Raw genomic sequence first — 13,053 nt, 5'->3', positions numbered from 1 at the left:
AAGGTGAAATCTGGGGATCGGTTTAAATGAGGGCTACATATAATTATGGACCGATGTGGATAAATTTTTGCATGGTTGTTAGAGACCATATTCTAACACCATGTACCAAATTTCAACTGAATCGCATGAATTTTTCTCATCTACGAGGCTCCGGAGGTCAAATCTGGGGATCGGTTTAAATGAGGGCTACATATAATTATGGACCGATGTGGATAAATTTTTGCATGGTTGTTAGAGACCATATACTAACACCATGTACCAAATTTCAACCGAATCGCATGAAGTTTTCTCTTCTACGAAACTCCGGAGGCCAAATCTGGTGATCGGTTTCTATGGGGGCTATATTTAATTATGGACCGATGTGGACCAATTTTGCATGGTTGTTAGAGACCTTATACTAACACCATGTACAAAATTTGAACCGGATCGGATGAATTTTGCTCCTCCAAGAGGCTCCGCAAGCCAAATATGAGCGTCGGTTTATATGGGGGCTATACGTAAAAGTGGTCCGATATGACCCATTTGCCATACGATCCGGCCTACATCAATAACAGCTACTTGTGCCAAGTTTCAAGTCGATTGCTTGTTTCGTTCGGAAGTTAGAGTGATTTCAACAGACGGACGGACGGAAATGCTTAGATCGACTCAGAATTTCACCACGACCCAGAACTTTATGGGGTCTTAGAGCAATATTTCGATGTGTTACAAACGGAACGACAAAGTTAATATATATGGTGGAGGGTATAAAAATGGTGTTCGGTCGGAGCAGGAATTGAACCCACGACTTTTTGCATGCAAGGCAGACTTGCTAACCACTGCTCCAACAAATGTATGTTTCTGTTAAATAATGTTATATTTGCATAGGCTCGCGGGCGCTGCAAACTATGCTATATAAATGTAACTTATAACGATAATTGTCTACCAGTGGATAGTGTGTCTACCAGTGGATAGTGTGTTGGCTTACAAACTGTATGGTCCTCGGTTCGATTCTCCGTCCATGCGAAAGGTAAAATTTAAAAAAATTTATAAAACTGAATAATTTCTTCAACAATATTTGTATTACAGAAAAAGGTGCCAAGAAGTAAAAAATTTCGTGGAAGTGAAAAATTATGTGAGGGAATGAGCACAATCTTCTTTGGGGAAAATTCTTCCAAGCATATAATATTTATGGGCTCAAAATGCTTCCAAACATATAATATGTTCACATAAAACAAACGTATTAATGATTCGGCAGTATCCAATAATATATGTGCTTCCTGCAAAATATGTTTGGAACATATGTTAGAGAAGCGATTTTTTTTGATGGTGCAGATAATTTGAATGAAATGTAAATTTGATTGTAAGATTGGTTGTACAACTAATCTCGTTACAATTCGGAAAACTTCAAATTATTTTTAAATTGAATAATTGTGAGCCGCCGAATAGACAATTTTATACCCTCCATCATAGGATGGGGGTATATTAACTTTGTCATTCCGTTTGTAAAACATCGAAATATTGCTCTAAGACCCCATAAAGTATATATATTCTGGGTCGTGGTGAAATTCTGAGTCGATCTGAGCATGTCAGTCCGTCCGTCTGTTGAATTCACGCTAACTTCCGAACGAAACAAGCTATGGACTTGAAACTTGGCACAAGTAGTTGTTATCGATGTAGGTTGGATGGTATTGAAAATGGGACATATCGGTCCACTTTTACGTATAGCCCCCATATAAAGGGACCCTCAGATTTGGTTTGTGGAGCCTCTAACAGAAGCATATGTCATCCGATCCGGCTGAAATTGTGTACATAGTGTTGGTATATGGTCTCTAACAACCATGCAAAATTTGGTCCACATCTGTCCATAATTATATATAGCCCCCATATAAACCGATCCCCAGATTTGGCTTGCGGAGCCTAAAACAGAAGCAAATTTCATCCGATCCGGCTGAAATTTGGTATATGATGTTGGTATATGGTCTCTAACAACCATGCAAAAATTGGTCCACATCGGTCCATAATTATATATAACCCCCATATAAACCGATCCCCAGATTTGGCTTGCGGAGCCTCAAAGAGAAGCAAATTTTATCCGATCCTGCTGAAATTTGGTACATGATGTTGGTATATGGTCTCTAACAACCATGCAAAAATTGGTCCACAATAACCAGTTCATAATTATATATAGCCCCCATATAAACCGATCCCCAGATTTGGCTTGCGAAGTCTCCAAGAGAAGCAAATTTCATCCAAGCCGGTTGTAATTTGGAACATGGTGTTAGTATATGATATTTAACAACCGTGCCAGAATTGGTCCATATCGGTCCATAATTATATATAGCCCCCATATAAAATGTTCTCCAGAGTTGACCTCCGGAGCCTCTTGGAGGAGCAAAATTCATCCGATCCGGTTCAAATTAGGAACGTGGTGTTAGTATATGGTCGCTAACAACCATACCAAAATTGGTCCAATCACACAAAAATTGGTCCATATCGGTTCATAATCATGGTTGCCACTAGAGCCAAAAATAATCTACCAAAATTTTATTTCTATAGAAAATTTTGTCAAAATTTTATTTCGATAGAAAATTTTGTCAAAATTTTTTTTCTAGAGAAAATTTTGTTAAAATTTTATTCGGTTCATAATAAAATTTTCGTCATTTTCAAAATTTTATTTCTATAGAAAATTTTGTCAAAAGTTTATTTCTATAGAAAATTTTGTTAACATTTTATTTCTGTAGAAATTTTTGTCAAAATTTTCTTTCTATAGAAAATTTTGTCAAAATTTTTATTTCTATAGAAAATTTTGTGAAAATTTTATTTCTATAGAAAATTTTGTTAAAATTTTATTTCTGTAGAAAATTTTTTCAAAATTTTATGTCTACTTTGCCAAACTGAATTATATACGTATTGGATCGATGTTTTTTGATTTAATATATACCAAGTATGGACTTACATACAATTTAGAAGATGGTGTTAGGAGGTTTTAAGATACCTTGCCATCGGCAAGCGTTACCGCAACTTAAGTAATTCGATTGTGGATGGCAATGTTTAGAAGAAATTTCTACGCAATCCATGATGGAGGGTACATAAGCTTCGTCCTGGCCGAACTTACGGCCGTATATACTTGTTATATATTATATTAACCGTCAACCCGCCGCCGGAGGCAAAAATTTTGTGGCAGCCGCCGCCGACAAAAATGGGTCTACGCTTCTGCAGGAATGGGCCAAAATATCGCAGAGCCATTTTCGTGCACTACAGTGGCTCGTCGGGATACCTTCCACCATAGATAGACTACGTACAAAATTCTACTAAAAACTGGGGTTCTGGTGACAATAGCAACGTAGGGTGTTATTTCTTAACATTGTCTGCTACATTGTAAGTTAGTCCATACGGAGCCTATGTTAGATTAAAAAAGTCGGATTAAATACCTGATAAGCCTCCTTAGTTCTTGATACGTATATATAGAGAGTCTATAATAATTATGAACCAATTTGGAGAAAATTTAAACCTTGGAGAAAATCCAAAACAAGCGACATCGGCATTTTTAATACAGTTTAGTTAAAATCTTCGTTCCCGAGAAGGCTGTTTTGTGTGGGAGGCCTCATGTAAACTTTGCATGCAAGGCTTCTTCACAAATGGAAAATTGTCTAAAAAGTATTTAAAAACATCCCTTCTTTCAAATTGCCATATTAAATTTTAATACCATATATTGTGGCCCTCGTAACATCTTCTTGTACTAGAAGGTGTTTGTGAAGTGTTTTGATGGGATGTTTCTTCATGTATTTTTGTGTGCAGAAATTATTTGTTCCCATAATTTAAATGTCAAGTTTTGTCCATATTCAAAATTGTTATGTGTTCGTCTTGGCTCTCTGGTGTTGTTGCCGCTGCTGCCGCTGATGATGATGATGATGGCGGTGGGTATAACCACCATTAATTTTGAGCCGATTTACCCTTACTTCCATATTAAATTTTCGAAAACTGACCTAAACACTAAGAAAGACTCCATACAGTGATGATGGCGATGTTGTACTCGTCTTGATCATCATGGATTTAGTCTTGGAGTTTGATCACCTCTACCAACCGACGAACGGACTAACTATCAAATTGGCCAACCAACCAACCATAGCCCAAGTAACTGGCCAATCCGTCACTTCATTTTAAATTGTTTTTGGTTGTGGGGTATGATTTGAAAATTACTCGCTTATTTATGCTGAAACTTAAGGTATTTGCCATATTATTTACTTCATGTGGTGATTACTTCAATGTTCCTTTACGATAAATAAATTTTTGGTGCACTTGTGTGTAAGTTTTTTTTTCTTTGTGTATATGTGTGTGCGTGGTGGAAGTTTAGAAGTACTTGATATTATGGAAGTCAATCAACAATAAATAAAATTATCCTTAGCATGGGAACCACTTTCTTGTGTAGGGAAATGGTTATTATTATTCTCAAGTTTATGATTGGTGCAACATAATACAGATGGAGGCATGACTGTAATTGCAGGAAAAAAGCTATCGTTAATGGGCGATAGGATGGTTTGAAACCGACCATTACATACAGCGAAAGGAAATGGTGGTGATGTTTTTTTGCAAGTAATGACTACACTGAAAAAAACCGTGAACCCACCAGGAAGAAAACGTTTGGTTAATTTTAGAAAATTTTGAATATCTTTAAAAAAGTTTAACTAATCAGTATTACAAACGCTGGCATCACGGCGATATCACAAAAATAAGTAAATATTTTTCGACAAATTCAAGAAAATTTATTAGACATAATTTAGTTTTTTCACTTGTTAAAAAAATATTTTAGTTAAAAAAAAAAAATTGGAGTTCAAAATTGCAAGAATGGCTTTAGTGACATACGAAGTTCATGATAGACGCATTTGTATTAAAATTTTCAAATTTAAAGAAATAATGAACTATTTTGTGAGAAACACGAATTTAGTAAATCTTTATGCTTCATTTGTGTATAATTTTTTCGCGTTTTTCAGTCCATTCCACTAACGTTTGCAAAAACTTATTAGTGTAAAGGAAACTTTCTTCAAACATAATAATTCCATGAACTAAAACAAACTTAAATTGGCTGTAGCGATATAGAGAGTTAAACTTTTTTTGAATGTACAAATTTCTTAAACCCATGCAAACTATTAACACACTAATGTCTACTTAGCTAATCTTGCCAGTTATTTCACTGCGAGAAACTTGAGGATATCCACCACCAAATCCTCAGCCACACTATTCACTACATGGACGCCAGAAGTGCGCAGGCAGTTGAATATTAGTGTCGATGGCGAAATAATTCCGACCACAAGATTCTTGGGGTCACATTCGACAGCCTTTTCAGGTCGTCTGCCCATTCCACTGCAATTTGTAATAAGCTCCGTGGTAGAAACAAGGTCCTCAAGTCACTTGCCGGCAATACTTGGGTGCGGACAAAGAAACCTTGTTAACTACCTATAAGGCAATTGGCCGGTCAGTGGTAAACTATGCAGCGCCAGTGTGGACACCGCAGACTAGTGATACGCAGTGGAATAACATTCAAATCTGTCAGAACGCTGCCCTTAGAACTGCGACTGGGTGTCTCCGCAGCACACCCCTGGATCACCTTTATGTGGAGACAAAGATCATCCCTGTGCGAAGACACAACTACATGTTGTCAAAGCAGTATCTCCTGGGTTGTTATCGCAGTAATCATCCAAACCACCATCTCATGGATGCACAACCACCACCCAGGAACGTAAGGGTTGATATACATATTCTAGAGTGCGAGATCCAGCGCTACAAAAGAGGACCTCTAGATCAAGCAGCGTACCAGGCAGGTTTGAACAGGATTCATGAGGATACTGTAGCTGAAGCGGTGAGAAGCTACAAGGTTAATCCTGTTCTCGGAGTTCGTCCACCGTCCATAGCACCGGAAGAAAGAGACCTTCCACGGCAGACTAGAGTAGTTTTAGCCCAGTTAAGATCAGGCAAGTGCAGCCGCCTCAATTCCTACTTATCAGTGATTGATAGCAGCGTAGCTGACGTATGTCCAATTTGCAACCAAGGGCCACACGACACGCGTCATGTTTTCCCTTGTCCAGCTAAACCAACCCGACTTACCGCCAGGTCACTCTGGACGCACCCCACATTAGTCGCAGAGTTCCTCGATCTGGCCACAAGCTGAAGTTCCAAAGTGTATAACATAAAAATGGATGAAATCACAATAAACTGTTACAACAACATTAACACACTGAAAATAATACTGCCCAATAAAGTGTATCTTTAAACTGATGCAAAATTGACATTGCATATATGCAAAGTTACATTGAAAAACGTATTGACCTAATATGGAAGATTATGCAACTTAAATTTTAGGACTCCAAATTTACGCAATGCTAAGGACAAAATTCTTTAAAGCAATGAAAAGAAAGTTTATAATCCTTTTTTCATTAAATTTAGGACACAAATCTTGAAATTTTGCATCTCTCTGCTGAAGTTGTAGATCTTTGAAATAAGGCAAATTTTCCTTAAAATAAAGAAAAACATTTTTAATTTAAAGATATCGTCTTTAACTCAACTGACATATTGAATTTTTAAATTTAAGATAAAAAAATATCGGCTAGGTTAGGTTAGGTGGCAGCCCAATGTATCAGGCTCACTTAGACTATTCAGTCCATTGTGATACCACATTGGTGAACTTCTCTCTTATCACTGAGTGCTGCCCGAATCCATGTTAAGCTCAATGACAAGGGACCTCCTTTTTATAGCCGAGTCCGAACGGCGTTCCACATTGCAGTGAAACCACGTAGAGAAGCTTTGAAACCCTCAGAAATGTCACCAGCATTACTGAGATGGGATAATCCACTGCTGAAAAACTTTTTGGTGTTCGGTCGAAGCAGGAATCGACCTTGTGTATGCAAGGCGGGCATGCTAACCATTGCACCACGATGGCTCCCAAAAAAAAAAAAAATAAAAATATAGGCTAAGACTTATTTTAAGGATTTGCATCTTTGGTTTAAAGTTTTTTTTAGCATTAAGACAACTGTGTTTACTTTGAAGTACCTGGCATAATTTGGATTTTGAAATTGGAATTTCTTTGTACATAAATATCTTTATTAATATATCGCAAAAGGAAAATAAAAACTCGATAAATGGGATATTACCCGATTTTAATTTTTTTGATCCTAGATTTAAAGCCGTAAAACGTCTTATTTTAAAGAAGTCGCATCTTTGGTTCGGAATCATCTTTGGATCCAAGTAAACTTTTTTTGAGAGTAGTTTCTTGCCTGTCTAGCTCCTATTCTTTTACATATTTTACCATAATTTTTTTTGTTATTCACGTTTTGGAAGCCGTATATTATATTTGATAAGGATTTTATCCAGTATCGTAACAATTTCATTTAAATAAAGTATTTTAAGTACCTCGAAAAATTTAACGTATTTGTTTTAATTTGTGAAACATTCTTAAAAATTTGTTAAATGTAAATATAAAATATACAAATTATATTTACAAGTGCTCTACGATGAATGATATCATATCTGCAATTTCATGCGTTTTAGCCGATATGAACTGTCATTGCATATACGCCATATAATTGCATATGTGCAATATCATGCATTCAATCAATTTTTGTTACTACTAGGACACTTAACGACGAATATGAATATTAAGCCGAGTATTTTGATGATGGAGATTTAAATATAAATCGAAGTAGTAGAAGAAGCACAAGATGTAGGAGAAGATTCTAGTTGATCCCTGACCTACAACGTTTGAGAATCGTATAACATACAAGCTGCTAGGTTGTAATTGTTACACGTATATTCATAGTGATAGATAGGTTAAATGGGTTCAACATTTTTTTTGCGGTCCTGTCAATAATGTTGGTGACAATTTTAGATGTTTAAAAACTCTTCAAAGAGGTTCACATTATGGTGAAAGACCGTTCGAACTCGGCTAGACAACTTAATATGGAATCGAACTGCACTCAGTGATAAACAGAAGGTCAATGGCATGAAAGGCGTATCACTGCTCCACGGTGCTCAACTAAATGTATGTTTCTGTTAAATAAAGTTTGTTTAACCATAGAATGGGGGGGTATATTAACTTTGTATTTCCGTTTGTAACACATCGAAATATTGCTCTAAGACCCCATAAAGTATATATATTCTGGGTCGTGGTAAAATTCTGAGTCGATCTAAGCATGTCCGTCTGTCGAAATCACGCTAATATCCGAACGAAACAAGCTATCGACTTGAAACTTGGCACAAGTAGTTGTTATTAATGTAGGTCGGATGGTATTGCAAATGGGCCATATCGGTCCACTTTTACGTATAGCCCCCATATAAACGGACCCCAGATTTGGCTTGCGGAGTCTCTAAGAGAAGCATATTTCATCCGATCCGGCTGAAATTTGGTACATGGTGTTAGTATATGGTATTTAATAAATATGTACAAATTGGTCCACATCGATACATAATCATATATAGCCCCCATATAAACCAATCCCTAGATTTGGCTTGCGGAGCCTCTTAGAGAAGCAAATTTCATTTGATAACGTGGTGTTAATATATGGTCTCTAACAACCATGCAAACTTTGGTTCACATCGGTCCATAATTATATATAGCCCTCATATAAACCGATCCCCAGAATAGACATCCGGAGCCTCATGGATGAACAAAATTCATCCGATTCGGTTGAAATTTGGTACGTGATGTTAGTATATGATCTCTAACAACCATGCAAAAATTGGTCCATATCGGTCTTAATTATATATAACCCCCATTTAAACAGATCCCCAGATTTGACCTCCGGAGCCCCTTGGAAGAGCAAAATTCACCCGAACCGGTTGAAATTCGGTACGTAGTGTTAGTTTATTGTCTCTAACAACCATGCAAAAATTAGTCCATACCGGTCTTAATTATATATAACCCCCATTTAAACCGATCCCCAGATTTGACCTCCGGAGCTATTGGAGGAGCAAAATTCATCCGACCCGGTTGAAATTTGGTACGTGTTGAAATGTGGTGCATTGCGCTAGTATATGGCCGCTAACAACCATGTCAAAATTGGTCCATATCGGTCTATAGCTATATATAGCCTATCCCCAAAAATAATCTATTAAAATTTTATTTCTATAGAAAAATTTGTCCAAATGTTATTATTATAAAAAATTTTGCCAAAATTTTATTTCTATAGAAAATTTTGTCAAAATTTTATTTCTATAAAAAATTTTGTCAAACATTTATTACTATATAAAATTTTGTCAAGATTTTATTTCTATAGAAAAATTGTCAAAGTTTTATTTCTATAGAAATTTTGTTAAATTTTATTGCTCTAGAAAATGTTGTCAAAATTTATTTCTATAGAAAATTTTGTCAAATTTTTATTTCTTTAGAAAATTTTGTCAAACTGAATAATATACGTATTTAATCCGCTTTTTTTTTGTTTAATATATATGGACTAACTTACAATTGAGAACACGGTGTTAAGAAGTTTTAAGATACCTTGCCATCGGCAAGTGTTACCGCAACCCAAGTAATTCGATTGTGGATTACAGTCTTTAGTACAAGTTTCTATGCAATCCATGGTGGAAGGTACACAGTCTCACATAAGTTTACATACCCTTGAGGTTTTTACCTTATAACTAAACATGTTTCTTGTTGTTGTTTATAATCCAGACTAAAAACATCTTCTTGAAAATGGACAAATACTTTGTTTTTCAAATTAATTTACAAAATCTAAAGCATATATATGCATATTTTATTATATTTTAATAATTAAAGAAAATACAATTTCTTAAACCGTACACAGAAAAAAAGGTGTCTTGTTAATTTTAGGACCAGTTTAACTTCCACATAGTTCAAAAAATTTACTGTAATATAGTTCATTTTTCGTAACCACTGCGAAAATTAACTTAGCTAAAGGAAAACTTATAAAAATTCAGTAAATGTTTTTTAGTTCACTAACTACGAAATGGGACGGATTTTTCCTTAAATAAATTTCCAATACAATAGTTAATGCATCGTTGATGGTATTATAAAAAGACATAGGCAATATAAAAATCTTACTACGAAATGTGGACAATTTACTAAGAAAAATTTTTGTATGGAAAAAAATTTTTGTAGTAAAAATTAACTTAACCACAGTACCAATTCGTATGGCGGCTTCCTACAGCTTATTTCGGTTTTTACTATAAGTTGGAGTATAGTTCCTCACATTGAAAATTTTAGATAAAGTAGAATAAAAAGTAGTTAATTTAATCCTTGACGGGTGTATATAATTTTTTATGGATTCCTCGTAAATTTTGAATATATTTTACCTTATCCTATAGATAGAATACCAAATAATCAATAAACGTGATACTGGAAATTGAAGTGAGAAGAAATTATGAAATTATTGCATCATCTTTTTTTGTTTGTGTTTGTTATTGCGATGATGTTATGGAATGTGTGTTGTTGGTATCTTTTGTGGTGATAGTTGTTTTGTTGCAATAGCGAGATCAGAAAGGGATCATGTGTGTGTGGAGTTGTTTTTCTTTACATATGTGTTCTTTATGACTATTTGTGCCTTTGAGTTTTATTGGTGCATTCAGTTCTGTTGATGCATTTATGAAGCGCACACGTGGTGCGCTTGCGTGCGGTATTTGTGTTTATTAATAAAAATACATTTATTTCGTAACATTTTAGAAACTGATAAGTGAATGGTGTGATGTTAGAGAAAACAAAAACAATTTATATTGATAAGAAATAAATAACTCTAAAATAAATCACATATTAAGAAACTGTATATTTCTATTAATAATTTAAAATTAGTGCGGTTTTAAATTGGTTTACATAAAAATATTCATAATGAGTGGTAATAAAATGATCTATATTTACTCTACATCTGGATCACAGTACAATTTTTTGAGTCTATATTTTTATGTTATAGCGAGTCCTTAAGGTGTGTACTAAGTTCGAGTTTAGGTGCTAAAATCAGAAATAAATCAGTAAGAAAAGTATAAAATTATACGCCTTCGATGCAAATTTAAATATAACTTGATGGAGAATAGCTCGAAACAAGTTTTTTATAAAGTTTATATTCTTTAAATGGATTACACGATTAAGAACAGAAAATCGTTTTTAAGCTTATGTAGAACGCTGTTTTTTAATTTAATATGATGAATTGTTTTCAAGTTATTCCAATATATATAGCGGAAGTGCCTTAATTTTGAACATAACCGTATATCTCAAAAAGTCGAGCTCTTAAAAAAACAAGTGTAAATTTGGATTCAGCAACCTCAAATTCCTAAAAATTTGATATAAATTTTAAATGAACACAAAAACGGTTCAATTTTGTTCCCATGTATTTCTAAAGAAAACTAATCATGAAAAATTGGGATTTTAGCCACTAAACTCGAACTTAATATCCGCCATAAATACTAAATGCTATATTGACAAGTGGAAATTATATCTAATTTTATAATATTTTTATTTCATTTATATTCTGAGAAGGATTTCAAAAATGTTCCATTTGTGCATGGATATGATTCCACTAATGTAGTAATTGGATGATTTTTTTCAATGTGGTAAGTTTTTCGTCCATTTGTAATAAAGCCAAAATTTCTATTTATTAAAAATAATTTTCATTTGCAGGATGACAGCAAATCTAATGGTATTTCTGGAATCTTCTTACTGTTTAATGCTAACTAAGCTGATATCCCTATTGGCTCTAAGAAAATTCTCTTGTAAGTTAAAGATCAAAATACCATAGAATTTGATAATATTTTTATATTTCATATACCTTTTTAACTTCGATGCGAATCCACACAACAAAAACTAGCGAAATCGGTGAAATTGGACAAAAATGAAATGAAAATAGCAAGTTATGGCATATATCTTTCATATGGATAGAAAATGGAAATTGATATTAATTAGTTTCATTCTACTAACATAGAATATTACTCTTTTGAAGAAGCAATTACTAACTACCGAAAAGTAACAACATACAGCGTACAAATAAAAACATTTCTTTTATTGTATATCATAAGCCATAGTTTTATGTAATATAATAATAATTTTTTGAAATAAAATACTGGCAGTTATGAAAAATTGTCTTATATTGTACGAAAACTTTCTTAGTTGTATACAGGCTCGTTGTACCTTTAATTCCTCAATTTATTTACTTCTTTGAAAATTATACTGATAAATAGTTTATTTGAAACCAATTTCTAAATATAGGATTCCCAAAAACTTGTTCATTTTTCCGGATAGCAGGAATATTTTCAATGAGTGTAAGTACATTCTTCCCTCAGCGTAGTAAGAATGAACTAAAATACGATGCAATACATAAACTTATTTATAAGAAAATCATGAACTTATCTAGATGAAAAAAATCTTTGGCGCCAAATCATGGTCATTCTTACTATGGGTTAGTTCATTTTTCGTAAACAATAGTAAACTTTTTTTTCGGTGTATGTAAACTTGTGTAAGACTGTGTACATAAGATTCGGCCTGGCCGAACTTACGGCCGTATATGCTTGTTCTTGTTTGGGTTACCCCCTAGAAGTTTTGTCGCCCTTCCGACCGTTGCACTGTTCCACGTGGAACAGTTTGGCGAAGCCCGATTCTACGGGATTGCGTTCTCCAAGTTCACTTCCCTTTGTGTTAAATGCAAAAATGCGGAACTAGTTTTGATGCACAACTAGTTCCGCATTTTTGCAGAAAGGAAATTGAAATTATATTGAATCCCAAAATATGACTTTTAACATTGCACCCCGAGAAGAAATATGATCACCTCAATCATGTTTCAGAAGTAAAATGTTAGTTTTCGGTGGGGAACATGTAACATGTTCGACGCGACCATGCTATTTTCTCAGAAATTATGTATCTGATTTTGACAAACATTTTATGTTTGGCGAGAAAACAATTTTTTTAGTAAAAATGTTCAATTTTCCCCATCCAGAAATAACATTTTTCACTTGAAACATGTTTAATCTGATCACATTCCTCCTCTACTTGTGATATATAGAGATAGCAGCTTGCACTGAAGAAAAATTATCTGCATGAAATTGCATATATGCAATGTTACGTAACATTTGCCCCAGTGATCA

Source organism: Haematobia irritans, chromosome 2 (genome assembly GCF_050003625.1).
Source record: "Haematobia irritans isolate KBUSLIRL chromosome 2, ASM5000362v1, whole genome shotgun sequence".
In the NCBI taxonomy this organism is placed as follows: domain Eukaryota; kingdom Metazoa; phylum Arthropoda; class Insecta; order Diptera; family Muscidae; genus Haematobia; species Haematobia irritans.
This window is presented reverse-complemented; position numbering follows the sequence as displayed.